General features: G+C 53.2%; 1 protein-coding gene across 5 annotated transcripts in view; it reads right to left on the bottom strand.

The window, feature by feature from the left end:
* MAMLD1 (mastermind like domain containing 1) overlaps nt 1-10942 on the bottom strand; it is a 121978-nt gene extending 111036 nt beyond the window's left edge. For 2 of the 5 annotated variants that reach the window (XM_045472972.1, XM_045472976.1), the window contains exon 1: nt 9001-9304. The gene's annotated coding sequence lies outside the window, so the exon portion shown is untranslated. Of the gene's footprint in view, nt 1-9000; nt 9305-9643; nt 9730-10264; nt 10355-10824 lie in introns of those variants that run through there. The other 3 variants (XM_045472973.1, XM_045472974.1, XM_045472975.1) reach the window with 3 other exon arrangements.
* Nucleotides 10943-23668: the final 12726 nt, after the last annotated feature.

Raw genomic sequence — 23668 nt, 5'->3', positions numbered from 1 at the left:
CACTGCAGCTCAGGTAGGTTCAAGGACTTGCCTAAAACCCCACAGTTGGTCAATGACCTATGCCCAAGGCAAAGCTCATTGTTCTTCCTGCCACATCGCAGTATTTCTATGCCCATGAGGTGACCAGGGATGACCATGCAATCTGGCACAGCCCAAGGCACCATATTGAGGTGTCCTTAACCTGGCTTAAAGAAACCTTGAGGGAACCATGAATGGGCTTCCAGAAAGGCCTATGAGCCCTTGAAATTAGACGCAATATTGCATATTCTTGTGTGGTGGTCTAAGGAGAAGACCCACGACTTCCATCAGATTCCCAAAGAAGTCTGTGACCCACAAAAGGCAAGGAGCTATCCCTGCTCCAGAGACAGGTATTATTTTTGTTACGATTTGGGGCTCAGGAGGCCAGCTGGAGTCAGCTTCCCTGGGGGCAAGCTCAGGAAAACCTTGGCAGCCAGGTGGTCCTGGCCATTCTCCAATCTTATGAACAGAACCAGCTTTATGCAGGGCATGGTGCCACTCTGGGGGGTGTCCAAAAGGGCCTCCCTAAACCCCCAAACCCTCCTACCTCCAAGCTAAAGAGACAACATGGCAACCCTTGCATCCCATAATTCAAGTTGGAGGTTCCAGACTCTTTGGAGGAAGAGAATGACATCAGAGCATAGAAGGCTAAGGATGGTGTCTTTCCAGGTAAGGGGGAGGGGTTGTGAGGGGCAGGTCTAGGACCCAGGAAGGGGATGGTAGGGAGACTGGACCCGAATTTGGTTTGCTCAGGATTTTGCAAAGGGCCAACCCAAAGGCGTGACTGAAAAGGCCAGAGAGCCTGTCCCCAGCCATGTGGGGAACAAGGGCTTCAGACTTAGCCCTTTCTATCTGGGTCCCACCTTCCAGAAAGGATGTGGTGAGGATGAGAGAGACCATGTCAGCTTCTAGTTCTCAACTTCTGGGGTGACATGAGCTCTAGAAGGCAAAGTGCTTCTCCTTCCTGAGAGGTAATGAGGAGTGATCGTGCTTTTCTGCCCCTGAGACAGAGGTGCCTGTGAGAGTACAAGTCTGGCTCTCCAGCACAACGTGCTGCCTTGTGCACATTCTGCTCCAGAGCCTAGCACGGTGCACTCGGAAATAGGAGCAAAAATGATGCTTTGGGGGCCTCCAGCCTGGGGTCTGAGAAGCCAGGCTTCCCAGCTACCCCAGAGAGGGGAGTGGTCTCTGGCTCCCACACTCACCCACTGCCCTTTGGTGAGAGGTGCAGAAAAGGCCCGTAGGGCCGCCAAGGGGCTGTCACTCTGGAGGGATGCAGGGAGGAGGAGAGAGAGAAGCCTGCTTGGAGACCTCCTGTCAGGGGAGCCCTGCGGTTTCTATTTCGTTGTTGCCGCCTCGGGACCAGATCTTTGGGGGGCTCCACTTGGACCTCACCTGCACCGTGGGACCAGCGCTCACCACCCAGCCTTGGAGAGGCGGGAGGCAGGGCTCAGGCCGTGCTACTGCACAGGGCATCGCGCATGCTCCACGGATTGTTCAAATGGCATGGATTGTTCAACTTTAGTTCAAATGGCAGCCCGATTATTCTAACACCAAGTGTGTCGAATTTGACTCTGTATCCCCCAAATTAACTTAAGAGTGGCAGTGAAATGAAATGGCATACTTCTTTGAGCTTTTGTTACAGCACGTTTGCACGGCAAACTGCGAAGAAAATGTAGTAATTAGGGGTTAAATTAATCCTTGACAGACAAGCAGCTTAGAGACACTGTGCCCTCCTCCCTGGACCTAGCATAACGCATGCCAGTCTTTCAAGTGACTCTGGCAAACACACCACAACTACTGTCCCACTCAAAATTCTGAGGTCGGCGCTGAAGCTTCTGGAAACAGATGGTAACCCTGAGATCTCTTTAAGAACCAAACCCAAACAATCCCCTAAACTGCCAACAGAGCCCACCCGGCCAAGCCCTCGGAGGGGCTGGCTCTGTGTGACTGTCCATCCTCGACTTGAAAACAGGATGAGTGGAGACACACTCTTTTCTGAGGTCCCCAGGCCCGGGCCCCAGACTGCTCCTTAACTTACATGCCATCTTTGCTGGTTTAGATTTGGAGCTCTAATCACAAGGCACCCCTCTGCCTTCCTAACAATGCTAAGAAGCCAAGCATACCACGATCTCACGGCATTGGCTCCTCCTCAAAAGGAGAGGCCTGTGTGCCCATAGCATGGGTGCAGAGTGGGGTTTCCTGACTCAAATATGGTTAACTGAGAGTCAGTGTACCCTCGGGAAAGTTGGGCCCCTCTCTGGGCTTTGCCTTCCTCTTATGTAAAGTCACAAGGTGTTCTCAGCTAGAAAATTCTCCACCTTTTAGCACGGGAATTTGTAGGTGACTTGGGGCATCTATGCCAACCATGTGCAGGAACTGTAGTCAACAAACTAATGGGGCCATGCAAAGGAAGACAGGGCTGGATCCTGTCCCCCTCCTCTCTGTGTCCCTGAGCCTCTAAAAGAAGCTAGCAGGGGATAGGGTTCAGGATCAAACACTGGGCAAAATATGAAGGCTGATGCCATTGACTAGCTCATGCCCCGTGGCGTCCAGGGGCCTTTTCTAGAATCAGCAGAAATACATCCCTATGGCCCAGTGTCCAGGTCCTGGCACAGGTGAAGGGAACAGGGAGACACAATGACCAGCTGGCTAGGCCCCCTCCCAGCATGATGGAATGCCATGTTCAGCCCCATCCTCCTCTGGGCCTCATGGAACAGCTCTCGGCACTCAGAAAACAGCACTGCCCAAGCCCCACTTAATGGTTATTTACTGGGCAGAGTGAGCAGCAGGGCATACTGGGAGGGGAAGGCAGCTGGGCCCCCCACCCTGAGGAAATGGAGGGACTTCCAGGCTGGCACCCAGGCTGCACAGAAAGGGACACTGGCTCTCCCCAGGATCAGAAGGCAGTCAGGGCAGGACTGGGTTGCTATGGATGGACTCCTTCTCCGTGGTCTGGTCTGTCGGGAAGAGCCTACCCTCTGTGGGCCATGGAGGAAAGGGGAGTCTGAAGCTGGGGCTCTGTCTAGGCGAGGACAGTTCTCACAGACTTTGCAAAGGGCTCTTTCTTTCTGGTGCTCGTTAGGCCCTGTCTCTAGGAGCTTTTACTCCGGGGAGCCCATAGTCAGCAAAACCCCTCGATTTGCCTCACCCTGGGTGACCTTTCTGGGCTGTGACAAATCTGATTGCTTTGGAAAATCTAAAGAGGTCAGATTTTGGGGGTGGACTCGAGGCCCAAAGGAAATCGGGGAGGCTCTGTGAACAGGGAGGAAAAAGAAAGCAACTGCAGGGTAGGGAGGAAACCCAACTCTTTTGCTTCTATCCCCTCCTCTTGCACAAAATGCTCCTGGGGCTTCTGAAGCCCGGGGCTGGTCATTTGGGAGCAGGACACCACTGGGGTTGTGCGGCCACAATCCTCGAAGGTAAATATTATATCACGCAAGCTACTGTTCCTCACCTCTGAGGGACTCCTGACCAGTGACTCCATGGGCCTGTCCTTCCTTTGCTACAGTTGCAACCCAATGATGACAACAGTGACAATGACAACAAGTAATACGCCTTGCCATACAACCCCATCAGGGTCATGTGGATTTAGGAAGCTTCCCTGCTCTCCACCTGGAAATGTTTCAGGACGCAATGCCTGCAAAATCAGACTGCTTCCAACTGAACTTCGAGAGGCTTCTTTCCTACCGTACAGCTGACTGATGCTGCCTAGGTTACCCTGGGTGGCGGAGCTGGGAGGGGTGTGATGGGAATCGGTTTATTGTGCGGGTGCATGGTAACCGGCTGCTGCTCCCCGCCATCTATCTCCCTCCCCGGCCACATCTGTCTGCTCCAACAAACACTCAGCCTTTTCTGCTTGGATAAGGAGATTTTCTAGTTACATCCATTATATGTGTATCAACATTTATGGCAGCAAGATAATTGCCAAAGAGCTCAGAGGATAAAAGGTCCTTCCCCATAATGTTCGCACCCCCCTCCACGTTTAAAAAAAAAATCAATATTAAAATTAAGCAGGACAGTGGCAGGTTCTTACATGGCTGCTGTGTCCTCAAAGTTGGAAATGTGATTTTTAAAATATACCCAGCTGGACTAGGAAGAAAAGAAAAGGTTCAACAGCGAGTTCAGAGCCCAAACTCCAGCGGGGCACGTGTGTGTAGAGGGAAGGCCTTTTTGTCCTTGAAATCTTTGCTAAATAACTGCAAAGCAGCAAATCTGTTCTCCATTAGATGAGTCCTTTGGAAACATGCCAGTCTAATTTCAAAGAGTTTGAATCCCGTTATCTGTAAACCAACCCAATGATTAGGAGGCCGGCCGTCAATAGGCCCTGAGATCACCAGATTAGGGTTACTGGACAAGAAGCCTTCTGGGTTGCCTCCCAGCCTCCAGGATCTATGTTTCTGGGTTACAAGTTCACACTGGCATAAGACACAGAGAGAGGGAGCACTTCCCACTTTTATATTGTTTTGATTGGACTTCTGCCATTTTTTTTTTTACTTCTCCCTCTTCTTGCTGCCCCTCAAAAATCTCAGCCCCATTTCCCTCTATATGTAGTCATTTTCCCCAAAGGTGTTTCACTTTACCAGAAAATGACTATTTCATTTACAAATCACAGTGTGTGTGAGCTGGAAGGCACTGACTCCTAGGTCATGAAGGTTGGGGGGAGGAGGAGGAAGGAGGGGGACAGACTTGCCCAAGATCACTCAGCTAATTAGTGGGGAGAGTGTTCTAGAACACAAGTTTCCTAGCTCCTAGGCTGATTATCTCTCTAGTGCACCACTGCAGAAAGAAAGAAAGAAAGAAAGAAAGAAAGAAAGAAAGAAAGAAACAGAAAGAAAGAAAGAAACAGAAAGAAAGAAAGAAACAGAAAGAAAGAAAATCAGACTCTTAAAAAAAGGAAAGAAAATCAGCCTCTTAAAAAAAAGAAAGAAAATCAGGGTCTTAAAAGAAAAAAGAAAGAAAAGGTTTACTGCATAGAAGCCCCTTTAAAGAAGGAGAGTAGTCCAACTATTGTCAGATGAACTGCTGATTTAAGATCAGTTTCTGCCCATTTTATAAGCCTGGATAGCCACTGAGTTTCCTAGGGATGATCTATTAACAGGTGCATTTTAAACCTTTAGGTGATCTGCTTAAAATGGGGGGGGGGGGTGGAAATGATACTAAACATGCTGACCACACTTCAGAAAAAAAGAAAAAACAAAAAACCTTTCCTTATTGAAAAGGATCAACAAATCAACAACAGTAAATCTCCTAACTTAAGATGCAGTGAATGGATGCCCCCCCCCAACCCAGCAACAGGCTATTTCCTGGTTGAGTTTAAAAATTCAATGACGTTCCTGTTTCAACCCACACATCTGTGTCACTGTCAGCGTCAGTGGCAGGAAAACAGACGAAGTCACCCTTTGCTAATGATTTCCTAACATGGAATTTCCTTGTATCTCCTCAAACACTTTGTACTGAAGGAAAACTGAAAATGGTCGCAGCCGGAAGATCTTTGTGATATTTTTAATGTGTGTATGTGTGTGCGGGGTGGGGGGAGAACTGCTAGTTTTTCTAAAGCTAATAGGAAGAAAACAGAGAGATTTCCTCCCAGGCATCTGGGACCATCTCAGCCCCTCTCCTGCCTCCTTCTTCCCAAGTTCCACTTGGGGCAACATTCTTTTATCAGTGTTAAAGGAAACACACCCTGTAGGCACGCATGCGGAGAGAAGCCAAGGCAGCACGCAGAGTAGCGGGCAAGGCGTGTGGAGAACCACCAAAGCACAAAGCAATATAGAAGCCCATCTCCTATCTCCTCTGGAGAATATCCTATTTAATATGCAAACTGGTCATCAAGAGAAAAGAGGGATGTTACTTTAAGGCAAAGAAGCTGATTAGTTGCTCTGGCTGGCAGCAAACAGCTGGTCTGTCCGGCAGGTTCAAGGCCATTTCAGCTACTCTCTTATGGAGGCACCATATGTTCCATCTCGCACATCAGCAGCTTTATTTTCCAATGATCTTGCTACAGAAGGGAAGCACAAAGGGGGGAGGAGAAGGTAGAGCCTATGGTTTACCCTTTGAGTACTTTCTTGTGGTTTTAGATGCAGTTGGGATGTGTGTGTGTGTGTGTGTGCGCGCGGGCGCGCGTGTCTGTGTCTGTGTGTGAGAGAGAGGAGGGGGTGGGGGAGGTTAACGCTTCACCTTCAATTCCAAAAACCAGAGAACAAATGTTTGACCAACACTTTCGAATAACCTCCAGAGATGGGAATGGAGTGGATTAGGGGAAAGATATGCAAAAAGGCACAAATAATATGCCGCCACAAGATTAAATGGGAAGGGGGACGGAGGCGGGCAAGAGATCGGGAGGAATCTGACTTCGTTGTTCGGACCCCGCCCACTTCTCCTTATTTGTCAATTTTTTTCTTATTGTCAGTATTCCTTTTCGGAACGGAACAAACTTTACGAGAGAAGCGGACAGATTTGGAGAGGAGGGCGGAGGCGGGGCAGACCAACAGGATGGCGAAAGGTTACTTCTAACATGTTTAACATTCCTCAGTGCAAGTCCGGGTTCCCACAAATTTGGGGGGAAGGGCAGGTGTAGGGGATAGGGGCCCGCTAAATTCTCAATCCAACTAATGCCGGCAGCCCATGCATCCTGGACACCCTCAACTGTCCGGCGCTGGGTCCATGTAGAGGCGACAAACCGACGCATGGTCGGGAGGTGCAACCCCATCCCCACTGTCCACTCAGGCATCAGGAACCCCCGAGGCTGTGGTTCCGACTCCCTCCCTGCCTCCAAACAAAGGGGGTCCGCAGAGCATTTGAGCCCCGGTGTGTGTGTGTTGGGGGGAGGGGGTGGCCGGCAGGAGGGCGCAGGAAGGAGTGAGGAGTGTAGCCGCAGGGTGGCGAAAGCCTCAGTCACTACCGTCGTCTCCGCCACGGGCGGGCGCGACAGCCGCCCTGAGCCGGGAGGTGAGGGGCGCGGGCTGCAAAGCGAAACCGAGGAAAGGGCGCCCCCTATGCCCGCGCCCCGCGAGCGCAGCGGCGAGCTGCGTCTGCCCTTCCCGCGGAGCGTGCTCGGCCTCCGGCCTCCGCGTCCTTCTGCTCGCCGTGCCTCCCGCCCGGCGGTCCGTACCGCCGTAGCCCCGGGTGTCCGCAGCCAGCAGGCGGGGCGCGCGGTGGGCGGCAGGAGCCAAGGGCTCCCCACGCGTTTTGGGGTTCCTGGGGAGGGTCTTCGAAATACAACCCCCTCCCCCACCGCCTACACTTGCCCTCCTGTCCCGAGCGACTCGAGGCCAGTGGGAGGCCGCCGCCCCCGCCCCCTGCCTCTGCGTCCCTTTTCCCCTTCCCTCTCTCCAGCCTCCTGGGAAACAAAGGGGCTTTTTATAAAGCGGATTGTTGGCGGCTGCGGCGGCGGGGGTAGGAGGGAGGGGGATCTATAAAGACAAGAAGAGGTGGGGTGGGGGGAGAAACTGTGCGGCCTCCGGGAGCCCCATGCGGCCGGGCGGCCGGGAAGCCCCCACGGGTGCGCGGCCCACCCCGCCCGGCCCGCGGGCACACTCGGGCGGCGGCCCGCGCCTGCCAAGGGTTGGGCTGAGCCGCTGCGATGCTGCCCGCCGGCTCGCCGCAGCCCGGGAACAGATCACTCGGGCCGTGGGGCCCGGGCGCTGGGGACCGCACGGTTCCCGCGGGGGTCTCCCCTGGGAGACCCGGGCCCTCTTCCCAGCCAACTCTTTCGAAATTGCTTGGGCTCGGGGAGACTTTGCGTCTTTGTTCCAGCGCGGCCGCCTCTGGTACGCTCGGCTCACTCGCCCTCACAGACAATGTCCCGGAGCCGGCCTCGTTCGGCTACCCGCAAACGACACGTTTGCTGTGGGGACGGCACCCCGGAGGCGGGGGGGCGGGGGATTCCTTGCGCTGCCAAACAACGACGACAAGCCACCCCGGCAAGCAGAGTCCCTTCTCCCCGAGTCCCCCAGCCATCCTGTGCTCCCTCCCGCGCACACATTCAAACCCACACTCCGGGTGCCCCGCTTAGCCGCCCAACTGCAGGAGCGCGGTGGGGCTAAGCCCCCCGCCCGAGGTGCGTCAGTTTGCTCAGGTTCCGACGACTTCAGGGCAGTTTTCTGGCAGGCTAATCCTATTAGTGTCTGCTCAGTCCGCATTTAATCACGGATCAAAATCAGACGGTACCGCCAGCTTTCCAAGTGGCTTCGGACACACTCACTGCATCGGGACGGAGCCTAGCCGAGCCAACTGGCCCAGAAAAGTATTTGGCGGCGCTCCGGGGGGCTTCCCGCCCGCCCTTGCCGGCGCCGGGCGCCCGGCTCCTCCGCCGCTCCGAGGCCTGGGAGCTCCGAGCGCGGGGGCGCCGGGAGCTCCGGGCAGGAGCCCAGTCGGGGCTGCCTCGAGCCGCCAGCTCTGCTCGGGGCTGCTCTCCAGAGGAGGATTTGGCAGGGGAGGGAGCGTAAGGCAGCGGGCTCGGCGCACGCACACTCCACACTCCGAACTCGGTGGCGGCAAACCGGGTTGGGGGGGTGGGTGGAATCCTGTGCCCAGCGCCCACTGTCGACTGGCCAACGCTCAGGGAGCTGGCATGCGATGGCAACGTCGCCGGTGGCATCCGGGCCGCCAGCGGCCCGGGGGTCGCCGGAACGGAGTGGGAGCTTCCCGGTAGCCCGGCAGGGCCAGAGAAGATCGTGTGGCTCGCGCCCCTCTGCTTTCCCTCGCCGGTACTTAACGGCCCCCGCCCGGTTCCAGACGCCCGTTGGGCGCTGGGGAGCAGGCAGAGGCCGAAGTCCCGGACGATGGGAGCTGCGCTCAGGCCGGCCCCGCCGGTCCGAGAGAGGGGCTGGCCGCGCATAGCGCCAGGTGGGCCGTGTGCTCGGAGCAAACTTTGGGGTCCCCTCAGCTCCTCCGCGACGGGAACCACAAGTGGGGGCCACAAGTGCCCCCTGGACCCCCCAGAGCAGCCGGACCTCCCGCTCCCGCCCTCAGCCTTACCGTGCTGCGGAGCTCCCTCGGCGGCGGCGGGGGCAGTGCCCGAGGGGCGGGCGGCCGCCGGCGCAGGCAGCCTGGCCTCGGGCACCGGCTGAGTGGCCCGGCCCGGTTGCAGATCACCCTCTGGCTAGCGGCCGGTGCCCCCGCGCCCGCCCGCCGCCGGCTGCTTCAGCTTGCGGCCAAGTTCATGCCGGCGGCGCTGCAGTGGCGGCCTCAATCTGCTCGCTCCATTCCCACCGCCCGGCTCCGCGCCGCGCGCCCGGAAGGTGGAGTTTCGGGGGTTTAAGTTACTGATAGGCATTTCTCACTGCTGTGTCACTCGGGGAGGAGGAGACACGCACGCCGCACACTCACACACCCTCACACTCACGGCGACGAGCGGCTCGGCCTTAAAGGGGAAGCCACGCTGCCCCGCCCGCGACCCCGCCAGCCCTGAGCCCCGAAAGGCCGAGTTTCCAGGCAGGATGGGGCCGGGGGCAGCGGAAGCGCGGCGGCCGCCCAAGGGGCCTACCCGACCCTCCTGCTACTCTTTGAAAGGGAAAGCGGCCGCAGGCTGGCTTCGCGTGGTCGCCTGGTTTCTCCAGCCCACTCGAGCCAGGGCAGCTGGGGAGTGAGGGAAGGAAGGAAGGGCCACGGCCGCACGTACCTCGGTGGCTCCGCTCTCAGCGGGAGGCGGTCTGTGCCCTCGGCGGCAGGTGGCCCGTCTAGACGGTGCGCTGATGGGGAAGAGCGACAGCGGGGTGACCGTGGGCCCCTGGGCACGGGCGGATGGAGCTCGCGGGAGGGCCGCAGGCGGAGCCCGGCGCACTTGGAAACCCGCACGCGGCAGGTAGCCTTCCCGCTTCTGGGCTGAGCGAGCCGGTGAGCCGCGCGCGCCCCTGACAGACGGAGAGCGAGCAGGGAGAGCGAGAGAGCCGGCACTCACAGGCGGCAGGGCGAGACAAGCGCGCGAGACTGACAGAGACCGAGAGGGACCGAGGGAGAGACGGAAACCGAGACGCACGGGCAGACCGAGAGAAAACGACGGAGACAGAGTGCTAGAGAGACACCAGGGGGGAGAAAGAGAGACAGAGAGAGAGAGAGACAGAGAGAACGCGCGAGCCGATCCCGGAGGACGCCGGAGAGTCACAGGGACGGGAGTCTCACCATAAAGTAGCCTGTTCAATCTCCTCCCCATACACCCCTTCCCCATTCTGAGCAGAGCAGGGACTGACCCAAGAGCTGGGAGCCGGGCCCCCCTTCCCCCTCGCCCTGGGAGGGCGCTCACCTTCAGCGGTGGCTGCTTGGGTAGGTAGCGCCCGTCCAACTGGCAACGCGTCTGCTAGCTGGCTCCCGCCACGACAGCCAAGCCGACCTGCTGTGACGGCAGTGGGGGCCCATGCTCTCAGGTGGTGGCTACTAAACTACACACCCCCTCGCCTAGCGTCCTCCTTCCCCCTCTCCTGTCGCCCGCCCTCTTCCCCCTCCCCTCCTCCACTGCCCGCCACCACCCCACCCCCCGCCTCCGCGCAGACCCTGGGCCGCCCGCCGGTGTGCTCAGCCGGGAGCCCAGGGGCGCCAGCTGGTCTCCCTCCCCACTGGCCCCGGGGCCGGCGAAGCCCCTTCCCGAGCTGGGCTGGACCTGCCGCCTCTCCGCGCGGGGTTATCCCAGGGCAGACACCTGCGGCTTCTGTACGGACATGGGTTCCTTGTGAACCGCCCGGAGGGCCAGAGCACGCTGTCCGCCCTCTTCCCTGGCGCCAAAGCCAGCGGCTCCCCTCCCCCCATGCCCGGGGGACTGGCTTGCGCCCCTTCTCCGGGGCCCCCGGCCGGGGTGCGTTTCCTTACCTGGACTTCCTGGGTGGTAGCAGCGGCGGGGGCTGAGCTCAGCCCACGGACGCCGCGTCTCGTCCCGAGGCAGCAGCGCCTGCGAAACCCCAGAGCCCAATCACAGTTCCTGCCCGCACCTCTGAGTAGCGACCTGTCACCACCACATCTGGTCGCACTCGGCCGGAGCCGCGGGCCAGGAATAAAGGGGTGGGCCCGCCGCCCACTCGGCCCCTCCTTCTCTCCGCGCCCACGCCCTCGGCCCGCGGAAAGCGCTGGGCCCCCCTATGAGAACCAACCAAAGTCCCTTCGTGGGCTACGTAGGCGCAACGGAGCTGGGGAACTGGACACTTGCCTCCGAGCGTTTCACAAAGTTCCCAGACTGAGGAGCGGCGTCCTGCCTACCGCGAGGCACAGGTGTCAGACGCCTCTACAGCCCCCCCCCCCCCCAGGCACCTTGAGGGTGCCCCTCAGCCAGGCTGTTGGATAGGAATCCACCCTGGCTGAGTCCAGCCAGGGCTGCTCTGGAGAAGTTATTGCTCTCTGGTGATCAAACTGATCGCAATCCCTACCTTCAACCCACACAAGGCTGCCGTGAAGTCCTGGCCGTGGCCTGTCCCTTCCTGCAAGGAGGGGGAGTCATCCTAGAGCTACCGTGTCCCCTAGAGCGATAGAGAGCTCATGAGTGTCTTGAAGAGAATCTGATTAAACGCAGCAGATCAGGGGATAACTGAGTCCTTCACAGAGAATTGCAGAGTGCTTTTAAAATTTGACCCCAAGGGTCCTGTCCACCTGGATGGCCACTAGGCATCTCAAACTCCACATGCCCCCCAGCTGAGCTCTTGGTCATCCTCAAAACACTCCTCCTGAGGTCTGCCACCTCAGTTCATGACGGCTCCATCATTCAAGCGTCCATCTTCAAAGTGCATCCACCATCCCAGCCTTTTCTCCTTCTCCACTGGTGCCGTCTGAGCCCAGCCACCTGCATCTCCCACCTGGGTTACTCCAGTGGTCAGCTAACAGGTGGCTCTGTTTCCTACCTCTTCCCTGTCACCTTCTCCCCAAACCCCAGTCCAGTCCCTCATCTCGGCACACCTGCAGTGGCTCCCCATTTTACTCAGTAAAAGCAAAGTGCTCCTGGTGGCCTAGAAAGTCCTGTACAACATGCCCCTACCCCCAATCTGGATGGTACCATCTTCCTTCTTGCCCTCCCTGGCTCTGCTAGTGAACTGCAGGCTTCCCGACTCTTTCCCAACACACCAGGCACATCTCTCCTTAGGGCCTTTGCACCCTCTGTTCCCTCTGCTGGAATGCATTCTCCCAGAAATCTATGGGGCTGGCTCCCTCATTTCCTTTAATATCTACACAAATGTCACCTGGCCTCCCAATGTAACGTTTCAAAGCCTCACACCCATCTGTGGCACTTCCTCTCGCCTTCCCTGCTTTGTTTTCTCTCTAGTGCTTACCACCAGCTGAGCTCTATAGGTTAGAACCCACAAGGGCTACTGCCAGGGCCTGCTTTGCTCTATGCTGTCTTCCCAGCTCCTAGCACAGTGCCTGGCAGGGAGTATCTGCTCAATGAATGTTAGTAGGATTCTATTTTTCTGGAAATATCTGGGGAGAAACTTTCAGGAAACTCTGGGGGTCATGGAACTGTACACACACACTGGGAAAGGGGTCCATACTTGTCATACATTTTAAGGAGTTTTATGGCCTGAACAAAGGTTAAAGAGGATGGAGGTCAGGCAAAGAGCTTTGTGTTAATGTCCTGAAACCAGCCTCAGGTCATGTTACCGAGGGGCACTGTGGCCCAGATATGTTGTCATTCTTTCAGTTACTGTTGGAAACAAAGGTTCCCTTATGGTTGTCACCTTGGGCATCCCAAGGTTGATGGAGAAATGGGAGGAGAGGCTGGATGAGGGCTTTCTCCTCACTGAATAGACTGGCTACAAGACCCTTTTGTCACCCAAAAGGCAGACGACGTCTGGAGCTGACAGCTCCCTACATTTACCTAGGTCTACTATGTGCTTTATCTGCATGGGCCCATGTACACAATGAGGTGTAAGCCATCATTACCTCCATGTTCTAGATGAGGAAACGAGGGGCTCAGAGAGATGAAGGGACATGTCCAGGGTCACACAGCTTGAGAATTGCAGAGCGGTAAACAATTGGGTCTCAAAGCTTAGGCTGCTTCCACCGGCAACGGGGCCACTTACGTTTAGTGTGTGTAGTCCTGGCCGGTGGGTCCATGTGAGGAAAAGAATTCCACCAGGCTCTCAAGGGGCTCCTCTTCTCCTGGGACACCCTCCTGGCCTTGATGCTGAGAGGGCTGCCAAGCAAAGGGTTGAGCTTGGGCTGTGCAGGTCCACGCACATCATGCCAAGGCTGATGTGGGCCCTGCCTTTGGTCTGTCTGAAACCTGGAGCTCAAGGGATATGAAAACAATCAGTGGCCATCTGTCACTCATTGTCCTATTCCTGCGAACATGCAGTGAGTTTTCCCAAGTTCTCATGACAAATGCTGGGAGCTTAACTGGGCAGCCTGTAGAATATGGAAAACAGGCGTGCTGACTGCAGATAAGAAACACATATCCGGTTGCTCTGTTCTTCGTCACTCCTCTGCTCCAAAGCATCTTGTGGCTCCCTACTGCTGGTGGCACTGAATCCCAGCTCCTCAGCCTGGCATTCAGTGCCCTCCATTTAGTGGGTCCCAGCCTCCATTTCGAGATTCATCACCTGGTGCTTTCACACACGCCCCTGGGCCTCCTGCCTGGCTGGACTATTAATTGGACACCAAACAATTCCCAGTTCTTCCCACCTCTGCACCTTTGCCTGTGCATCTCCCCTGCCTAGAATTCCAGCTCTTCTGTCAAAATCCCACCTGATGTTCAGGGCTCATCTCAAAAGTCTCCTTTTCCGTGAAGCCTGGCCTGAGACCCATCACAGTACAGCATGGGTGCCCTCCCTCCCTTGACCATCGATGGGTCTGTCTGTGTTTCTCTGATTCTTCAGGCCCTTGCCCTCAGCCTCTCCCATTTCACTGTTTTACTAAAGACTTTTGGGGTTCCCCCCAAGCCCATCTGATGAACTCACAGTTGAAGGGGATTTGGGGTGCCCCCTGGATGACTGAATCCAGATCCAGGAGGAAGAAGATGAGTAATGGGTGTGGCAGGGCTCAGCACTGGAATTTGGCATGTCCCCCCACCAGCCCCTGACCACTGCTGTGCATGTATAGAGGTTGTTGGCTGTGTCCACCCGCCACACTCCACCCATGCAGAGGCCATGCCCCACAGCCAAGGCTCTGAGTTCTAGGCTCCTGAAGCATTCACTCGGGGCTTGCTAACTCCTCTGGTGACACTCATCACCCTGATGACCACAGCAGACTGGAGGCCACGACTGACAGACACCAGGAGAGACAAATGCCTGTGGGATAGCCTAAGGTAGGGAGGGATTGCCCCCTGCAGAGGAAGTGCAAGCCAGTCCAGGAGGCTGGAGGCCAGATGTCGATGCAGGTTCTGCTGCCTCCTGGCTATATCACCTCCCAAGCTCCAGCTGTCTCCTTAGTAAAATGGGGGTCACAGTAGTACCTGCTTCACTGCACTGTAGTCAGGCTTGTAGCCTCTAAGCATGGGACCACCCCTGGCAGGATGCCTAGGTCATTAGTGTTCAGAGAAGAAGCTACCGTTATGATTATTGTCCCCAAACCCCCAAGGACAGGAGGCAGGTGTTGAATGTAACATGACACATGTAAAATGAAAGCTCAGGTCCCACACACAGGTCCAGACATCACATGATATTGGGCAAACTGGGAGCACGTTGATATGCCTGGCGAAAAGGTGAGTCTATGCCACGTAGGAAGCCAGATTGGGGCACTTACAGAGGACAGGTGGCAGTTTGTCCTGGTGGGGTTAAGGAGAGCCACTGGGAAATGGGTTGAATTCTTTCTCTTCCCCGTGTTCTTAAACAATTTTAATTTTAGGGGGGACATTGGTGGTAGTGAGCATTTTTAAAAATCACAATGGAAACAAATGGGAAATTGTTAAAATATTGATTGTAATTTCCTAGCGACTTCACTGATTTAAAAAAATAAGGAACCTTTAAGAAAAAAGGCCCTCATTAGCAAGCGAGCAGTTAATTAAGGGGCTGTAGAATGGCTTGCATTGATTTTACCGTGAAACCAGAAAACTGTGGCTACAAGTCAATTCCACCCCCCTCCCCGCCAGCTCCTTGCTTACCATGAATGCCACTTCCAGAATGCCATAGGCAATACCATCAAAGCATAGATAAGGATGGGCAATGGTCATTTACACAGAAATGCATAAATAATTTAGGGAATTAACGTAAATCCAGATGGCTGCCAGTTTTCCTCTTGCACCATACATACAGCTGAAAGACATTGTCAAAGCTTTTATATAGAAAAAAGTATGCAGATGGCTTGCTAATTATTACTCTTTATGCAATGACATTTTTTTCCAACCACACAGGCATGGCGCAGGCCCCACATGGGAAGAGGCTCCATCCACTCTTCTAGGACCCTTCAGACCATTTGCAGTTTTGTGATTAAAAAAAAAAAAAAAAAACCCACACGTACAACAAAACCCCGGCCTGTGGCTATCCTAGCAACCAGTTAGGCTGCTGCCGCACCATCACCACAGCCATTCAGAAGGTTAATATGCCCTAACGCCAGGGAACCGGCCAGGCCCAGCTTCGGGCAGGCATACTATCTAGGCAGACGTTTGCAGAAAAACCAGACAATGTGCCCCTGCTGTTCTGGGTTTGGAAAACGCAATCATTTGAGCAATAAAAGCAGCTAAATCTTGGGGCACACCTACTATGCCCCAGGCCCTATACTTCACATCATGAGCTCAATGAAGCCCTGTGAAAACTAATTTCAGAGCTGAGCAAACAGGCTCAGAGAGGTTCAGCACGTTGTCTGAGATCACACAGTTACTCACCGGTGGAACCAAGATTTGAGTGTCCATGGCAGTCTGGGTCTCAACAGCCTCCATAGAATCCTGTTATGATAAAGCTCACCAGGGAGGACGGAAGTAACCTGTGCTCCCCGAGCTTACTAGTGCTGTGCCTGGCATTTGGCTAGTTGGCTGGCTCACACAGCTCACGAGAAAGGATTGCTACATTTTCAGAAACTTTGTGAACCTGTTGATGACTCACTGGTAGCTTGGACTTGGCCATGGCAAGAGTACCTACATCACAGAAATGGGCAAATGCTGCAAATCAGGGCTGGTTGTTAAACATTTAACAACATGCCATCGCATGCAGGTGCTGCAGCTGAACACTACCTACTTCAAATCCTGGCGCCACCACTGGGGCAAGTTTCCTAGCCTGCAAAATGGGGGTGACAATAGTGCCCACTTGATCGGGTTATTGTGAGTATTGAATATAAGAATCCATGTAGAATCAAAACCACACTCAGATATCACCTCACGCCAGTCAGAGTGGCCAAAATGAACAAATCAGGAGACTATAGATGCTGGCGAGGATGTGGAGAAACGGGAACCCTCTTGCACTGTTGGTGGGAATGCAAATTGGTGCAGCCACTCTGGAAAACAGTGTGGAGGTCCCTCAGAAAATTAAAAATAGACCTACCCTATGACCCAGCAATAGCACTGCTAGGAATTTACCCAAGGGATACAGGAGTACTGATGCATAGGGGCATTTGTACCCCAATGTTTATAGCAGCACTCTCAACAATAGCCAAATTATGGAAAGAGCCTAAATGTCCATCAACTGATGAATGGATAAAGAAATTGTGGTTTATATACACAATGGAGTACTACAGGGCAATGAGAAAGAACGAAATATGGCCCTTTGTAGCAACGTGGATGGAACTGGAGAGTGTGATGCTAAGTGAAATAAGCCATACAGAGAAAGACAGATACCATATGTTTTCACTCTTATGTGGATCCTGAGAAACTTAACAGAAACCCGTGGGGGAGGGGAAGGAAAAAAAAAAAGAGGTTAGAGTGAGAGAGAGCCAAAGCATAAGAGACTCTTAAAAACTGAGAACAAACTGAGGATTGATGGGGGCTGGGAAGGAGGGGAGGGTGGGTGATGGGTATTGAGGAGGGCGCCTTTTGGGATGAGCACTGGGTGTTGTATGGAAACCAATTTGACAATAAATTTCATATATTGAAAAAAAAAAGAATCCATGTAAAGCACCTACCACAATACAAGTGATCAGCCAGTATTAGTTGTACAAATGTTTACTGCACCTGCTGCTAATTATTATCAGGATTATTATTACTAGTATCATACTTGGCAGCTATCCACTTTCATCTATAGAGTACAGCAACATGTCCTAACTTGACTTCTTGCCTCCTGTCTCGCCCCATCCAATGCATCTTCCTCACGGCTGCTGGGGTCAATTTCTAGAATACAGAGCTTACTTCATTCCTCCCTGGCTTAAAATATTTCCATGGCTCCCTATTACTCTCAGGGAAAAGTCCTTACTCCAAAATACTAAAATTCCTTAGCCTGCTCAGGCTACCATAACAAAGGAGCACAGACTGGAGGGCTTCAACAACAGAAATGTACTGTCTCCCAGTTCTGGAGGCCAGAGTCTGAGATCAAGGGGCTGGTAAGACGTTCCTTCTGAGCTGTAAAGGAAGGGTCTCTCCCACACATCTCTCCTTACCTTGCAGATGGCCATCTTCTCCTGGTGTCTCTTCACATTGTCCTTTTTCACAACACATCTTTGTGTCTAAATACCCCAGCCCCCAAATTTTATAAGGACACCAGTGGAATTGGATTAGTGTCCCACCTAACACTAGTGCCGTCACACCTTAAGTTAATTGATGACATCTGCAATGACCCTACTTCCAAATACGGTCTCATTCTGAGGTGCTGGTGGTTAGAACTTCAACATACAAATTTGAGGAGGGGGACACAATCCAACCTATCACAGTCTGCCCTCTGGCCCCTAGAGTTCATGTGTCTTTCTCATATGCAAATGACATTCAACACCCCATCCCCATGTCACCCCAAGTCTCGACTCATTCTGGCACCAGCTCTCAGCCCAAAATCTCATCCTAATGTCATTGAAATCAGATATGGATGAGACTTGGGATAGAATTCATCCAGAGCCATCACTGTTGTAAACCTGTGAAGCCATGTAAAAAGTTGTCTGTTTCCAAAATGTAACAATGGGGGTAATGACTGTTTTTATGTGTCAACTTCACTAGGCAGAGAAATGCCCAGATAGCTGGTAAAACCTCATTTCTGGTGGGTATCTGTGAGCACATTCATACAAGAATCAGTAGTTTGAGCAAGGAGAACCACCCTCTCCACTGTGGGCAAAGACCATCCAATCTATTGGGGGCCCAAATGGAACTGAAAAGTGAAGGAAGGGTAAGTTCCTCTCTCCTCTTGAGCTGGGATATCCATATTTTCCTGCCCCTGGGCATTGGAGCTCCTTGTTCTTGGACCTTCAGACTCCCAGAGGTACACAAGCAGCCCCCTGGGTCTCAGACCTTTGGACTCCGACTGAATTACACCACTGCCTGTCTTGGGTCACCTTGCAGACAGCATATCATGGGACTTGTTGGCCTCTGTTAGTGTGAGTCAACCGCTACATAAATCTCCAATCTATTGATCGATCAACAGATTGATATAGATATCTGTTGCTCTGTTTCTTTGGCAAACCCTGAGTTATATAGTGGGACAGGCATAGGATAGACATTCTTATTCCGAAAGGGAGAAATTAGAAGGAAGAAAGGGATCACGGGTCCCAAGAAAGTCTGAAACAAGCAAAAGTCAAATTCCATTTGATTTGAACACTTAAGAATAATCCTCTGTCTCAGTGCTCTGTCCTCTGGGTTTGCCCCCCAGCCTCCTTGAAGACAACGCATGTGATGGACACAGTGAACAACTGGTTGTTCCAAAACACATTGTTCTTTCACACCTCCGTGCTGTGCACGTGCTGTTCCCTGCAGGTGGCAGAGAGCCCTCCTTCCTCAGCTCACTTGGGGCACTCCTCTGTAGCCACCAGACCTCAGATGAAGCCTTAGTGCTCTTGTGTGCAGGCTTCGTTGACCCACCTCCTCCCCGCAGCCCAGGAGAAGGAATCATCCCTTTACAGAAAGCGCCTCTGGTGGCTGAGCTGACTCTAGTGCCATCTTCATGGCCCTGGCCTGTAAACTGGGGGTCCACCTGTCTCCCCAGTAGACTAGGTACTGCCTGACTTCAGGCACCAGCTCTGGTTCATCATGTGTTCCCAGCACAGGGGCAGGCACAGAGCTGGTATGCAATGTACAAATACAAATGCCTGTGTATCTGAGTGATTGACTGCACCAAGGAGCCTTTTCTGAACACCTACTGTGTGCAGAGTGCTGGACTTGGGCTGTCCACTTGGGGTCGGCAAAGACAAACCATCTCACACTCATTAGAGAGAACACATGTACCCCCACTTGAGGGCTGGAAGGGCCCTTAGCAGCAGATGCTGATACCTGACCCGTACAAACTCATTGGATCCTCACACCGACCCTGGGAGAGATTACATAGCATAGTATAAAAGCAAGCAATTAGGAGCCAGCCTGATTTCAATCCAGGCTTTGCCACTTACCAGCAGTGTGACTTTGGACAGCTTGCTTATGCTCTCTGTGCTTCTGTTTCTTCATCTGTAAAATGGTGCTAATTGGGGTACCTACCTCGCAGGGTAGGAGTAGGATTCAGTGAGTTAATACCTATCAGATGTTAGCTGTTATTCATATGCAGCCAGTGTATACCTCCTGCCGCTGCAAAATCCTTGCTAAGGGCAAAGCATAGGCATTTGCCCTGTGACAGAGCTGGGCCAAGTAAATCCCAAGAGCCCCTCATAGGAAATGACTTCAGTGCACCAAGAGGCAACACAGACAAATCAATATGGAGGGAGCGATCCTCTAAAGAGCCAGTGATACTGGGTGCCTTGTAGGGGCAGCTCCTTCAAATGATAAGACGCCTGGCCTGGAAGGCAAGACCCTGGGGACTTCGCTCAATCTTGCAACCGGCCCAGCATGAGACCCATTGCTAGGCTTTATTTTGTGGCTCAGACATGGGCTTGGACGTCCTATGTGCAGCATTTTCCAGGGAGCGCTTCCCCGCCATCTCACCTGCCCTGGTGACCGAGAGACCAGTCCTGGCTGCAGAGTGGCCACTGGTCATGTTGGAGTTGCGGCTATGCCGTCACAGTCCTGCTTCCAGCCGCATGGCACGTCCACCAATGGGGAAGCCATGCTGCCTTGAGGAATGAGCATGGATGGCATCTGGTGCAGTTTGAGTCATGAAACCAAAAGGGCAAGGAAGTTTGTCTCCCGGCCCTTTCTCCTGAGCACAGAGGCAAGTGAGGCTAAGCAGATGCTTTGCTACCCAAGCACATTCTCCCTGAGTACCTCATTACTCCCTCAGTGTCTCAGGACCTGCGATGCAGAACAGTCTTCTTGCCCCTGAGATGCTGCCCGAGGCACTTCCAAGGTGGCACTATATAGGGAATTACGGTACTGGGAATTTGCCAGGAGGAAGAGTGTGTGCTTTACATGGGACTGAAATGTCCCTGCTGTTCAGAGAAAGGAGATTCAGAGAATAAGGCAAAATCGGTGCCTTTTGCAGCAGCCAAATTTCCATCTCATAGCTGTGTGCCGGCAACGTGATGCCCAGAGCCAGATCGCGCAGGCTGGTGTCATGTTGCAGCAAAACAACCAACCTTAGTAATCAAATCCCCTGGACCTGGTGGCAGATGCCTGACTGGCTAGGAGGGCCATGGTGCCCCACTTTAGGGCTTCAGTCTAAGCAAGCTAGACGTGGTGCCACACTGACCCTTGCAAACAGGTCTCTAGAAGCTTCCTACCGGTGACCAGGTGGAAGTCAGCTTCCTCCCCATCCTGCCCTATCCCACAGAAACCCCCCTTCCCAGGATGCATCATTGTCCATTCCAGAGTCCTGGCCCTGGCTGTGAAGCCACAGCCACACACTGGCTCCTTGTTCCTGAAGCGCGAATGTGGCAGTGCACCACCCCACCATGCCTCTCCATGAGCTCAGTGAGGCTGGGGGAACCGGAGCAGAAGCCTCGAAAAACTTCTGTAGCCCTAAAAAGCTGTAGCCACAAGGGACCATGTTTCTCTACAGTTGGACGACCAGCAAGCAGTGAGCATTTCCTGCCCCTGACAGAGGCCAGAACTAGCCTGCTCTCCACTCAGGGTTTGTTCCTGCTAATGAAATGGCCATTTCACCAGTGCAACATTACTTAGCGATTTATTAGTGATTATTGATTTTCAGTTGTGGTTTCCTGGGACTGTGGGATGGTGCAAATCGAAGGCATCCGGCCCGTGGATGTCCATCCATTTGCTTGAGGCCATGGGCTCAGATGCAAGCAGCTTATCCTTTGCCAAGAGCACCCAGAAATGCAAAGAGCTCATCCCCCGCCGAAAGCTCCCAGAGAGGCAGCCGGAGCCGCTTGCTGCTGCTCAGCTTCCACTCACTGTCTCCTGAAGAACCCTCTAGCCCACTTCCTGTAAAATCCCAGCTACAGATGGGAGCAGACAGGACTTTACACGGATGCTGTTATGATTTTTTTTCACGGTCCTGAGTGGATCCTCTCCCCCACTCCCAGAGCCCAGCTCTGCCCTCCCCCCGTTCCTACTTCTTTGGAGTGGTCCATTGTCCCTCGGTTTGGAAAATGGTGGCATTCCGTCCCCTGGCAGAAAGGAACCAGATGCCTCTGGACCAGTAGTCTCTGTTGCCTGTGATCTTCGTCCTTCCCACCACCAGGTTCTTGGGCCTGGAAAGAATCCTAAGCTTCACTCTCCAACCTGAGAAGGAGCAGGCACTCAACACTCTCTCCCAAGCGTCTCCTGAGCAGTTTGCCCCAGCACTACACTGGTCATGGAAGAAAGATCTGTTTGAAAAACAAGGGGAGGGGGGAGGGTTACCCACACATCTTAGCTACCATATCCGATCTGCCTAGCTTCACCTGTCTCTGATTCCTGCTACCTCTGAAGCAACCGTACACCATACGTCTCTATCCTGGGTGTGGAATACTGGGAGAACCTGTCTGCTAGGCACACATGCAGGGGGGTTAAGTTTCCGTGCAGGGAAACTTTGGCCAGTGGGGAAAGGAGATGAAGGGTAACTTCTGCCCTCCCCCCACCCTGTCCCTAGCTCTGAGACATGTTTCGTGTGGATTCTCAGAGGGCTACATGGCATCAAGGAACCGGTTACACACTATAGTGCGTAATTAGATATCATAGCCTTGTTTGGGCTCTTCCCTCCTCCTTCCCTATTCCATCCCTGCTCCCTCCAGTTCTCACTCCTGCTCTCTGGGATCACATTTCCCAATGAAGATACTTGCAGATAAGCTTTTTTCTCTTATGCTCTGATTTCTGGAAAACTAGGTAATTGGTACTAGGGAGGGTCTTAGAAATCCCGAGGATGGGATTCTGGAACCAGATCTCTTACTAGTCAGATGGCAATAAAGACCCCATTTCTGGTGGGAAAAGTGGTGACAGCCCCTGACATGTAGTGGCTTTACAGTTATTCAGATTCTCAGCTGTCAAGCATCTAGTTGTGTGGTAGTTGTAGCACTCAAACTGCATGGGGATGGCAGGAATCATAAGGATTTGGGGGTCCTCTGGCTTTTGTTATTTTTTAGAAACTTGCAATAAAGAAAATTACAAGCTTGTAATTCACAAACCCTGCAAAAGCTAGAGGGCCTCCATGGAAGCATTTAAAGGCATTCACGTCTCCTTTAGCACTAGGGCAGACCATGGTGAAAAGCAGACCCAACATCAAATTGAAAGGACAGAGTGCTGTGAAGAAGATTAAATATAGACTCGATAGCTTCTATATCAAGGTCTTGGTGGGAAAATAGTGGGGCCTTGAGAGCTGGGATAGAGACATTTGGGTGGATCAGCCTGAGAATATTGAACCTCATATTCTCCAGAACCCTCCAGGCTGGCAGCCTCTTTTCTTTTGCCAGGGGACAGTAGCCTACCCCTGTCTGGAGACCCTGCAATGGCCACACCTGATGCATGTGCTTTGCAAATGATGCTTTCCCTTTTCAAGACTCACCTCCACTGTCTCTTATTGCCTCCAGGATGACAGCCAGACTCAGATCTCAGTATACCCCAAGCTTGGAAGTACAGTTCTTGTTTTGAAAGAAAATAGCTTGCGTGACAAAAGAACTGCAGAGACTGGCTAATATGTGCTTGTGACAGTTGTGAGGACACTTATGGAAGTTGGATATTGAAGGTGCTGGACCCAGGGAGTAGATGGGGGAGAATTGATTAAAATAGTGGCACTCACTTGTGTCTAGGCATTCAATGTTCAAAAACACTCGGAATGGATCCTAATACTCTGTTGGGATGGCTCCTCGAAACTTGGACATGACAATAGCCTATAATAAATGAGATGTAGATGCTATAACTTGGTATATATAGTCTTGAGGATGCTATAGTATTGAGAATGGAAGCATAATGTTCAGAAAGCTGTTAGAGCAGATCTGTTATATGACACCAGAAAACCTACCATTTGACTAGGTTCCTTGCATGGGACAAAGAACATTTCCTTTACCAAGGCAACAGGGGAGAGGGCACTAGCACATTTGAGAAGCTAGGTGGGTAGCTGTCCTCTCTAAGCTGAGTTTTACAGTATGAGATGCCACTGTGACACTGGGTTCCCTGATACCAGTAGACATGATGAGACTCAAAAATGACAGATGGTGACACTTTGCCATTATTATAGTGGGGAGCAAGGTCAGAGTAGCAACCAGGGTGCCATACCTTCAAGGGATATGTGTGATAACTAACAAACCATTGTGTTCCTAGGACTGATAGATGGAGAGATAGCTGGGGTGTCCCTTGATTAGTATAATAAAA

This window comes from Leopardus geoffroyi, chromosome X, assembly GCF_018350155.1.
Source record: "Leopardus geoffroyi isolate Oge1 chromosome X, O.geoffroyi_Oge1_pat1.0, whole genome shotgun sequence".
In the NCBI taxonomy this organism is placed as follows: domain Eukaryota; kingdom Metazoa; phylum Chordata; class Mammalia; order Carnivora; family Felidae; genus Leopardus; species Leopardus geoffroyi.
This window is presented reverse-complemented; position numbering and strand designations above follow the sequence as displayed.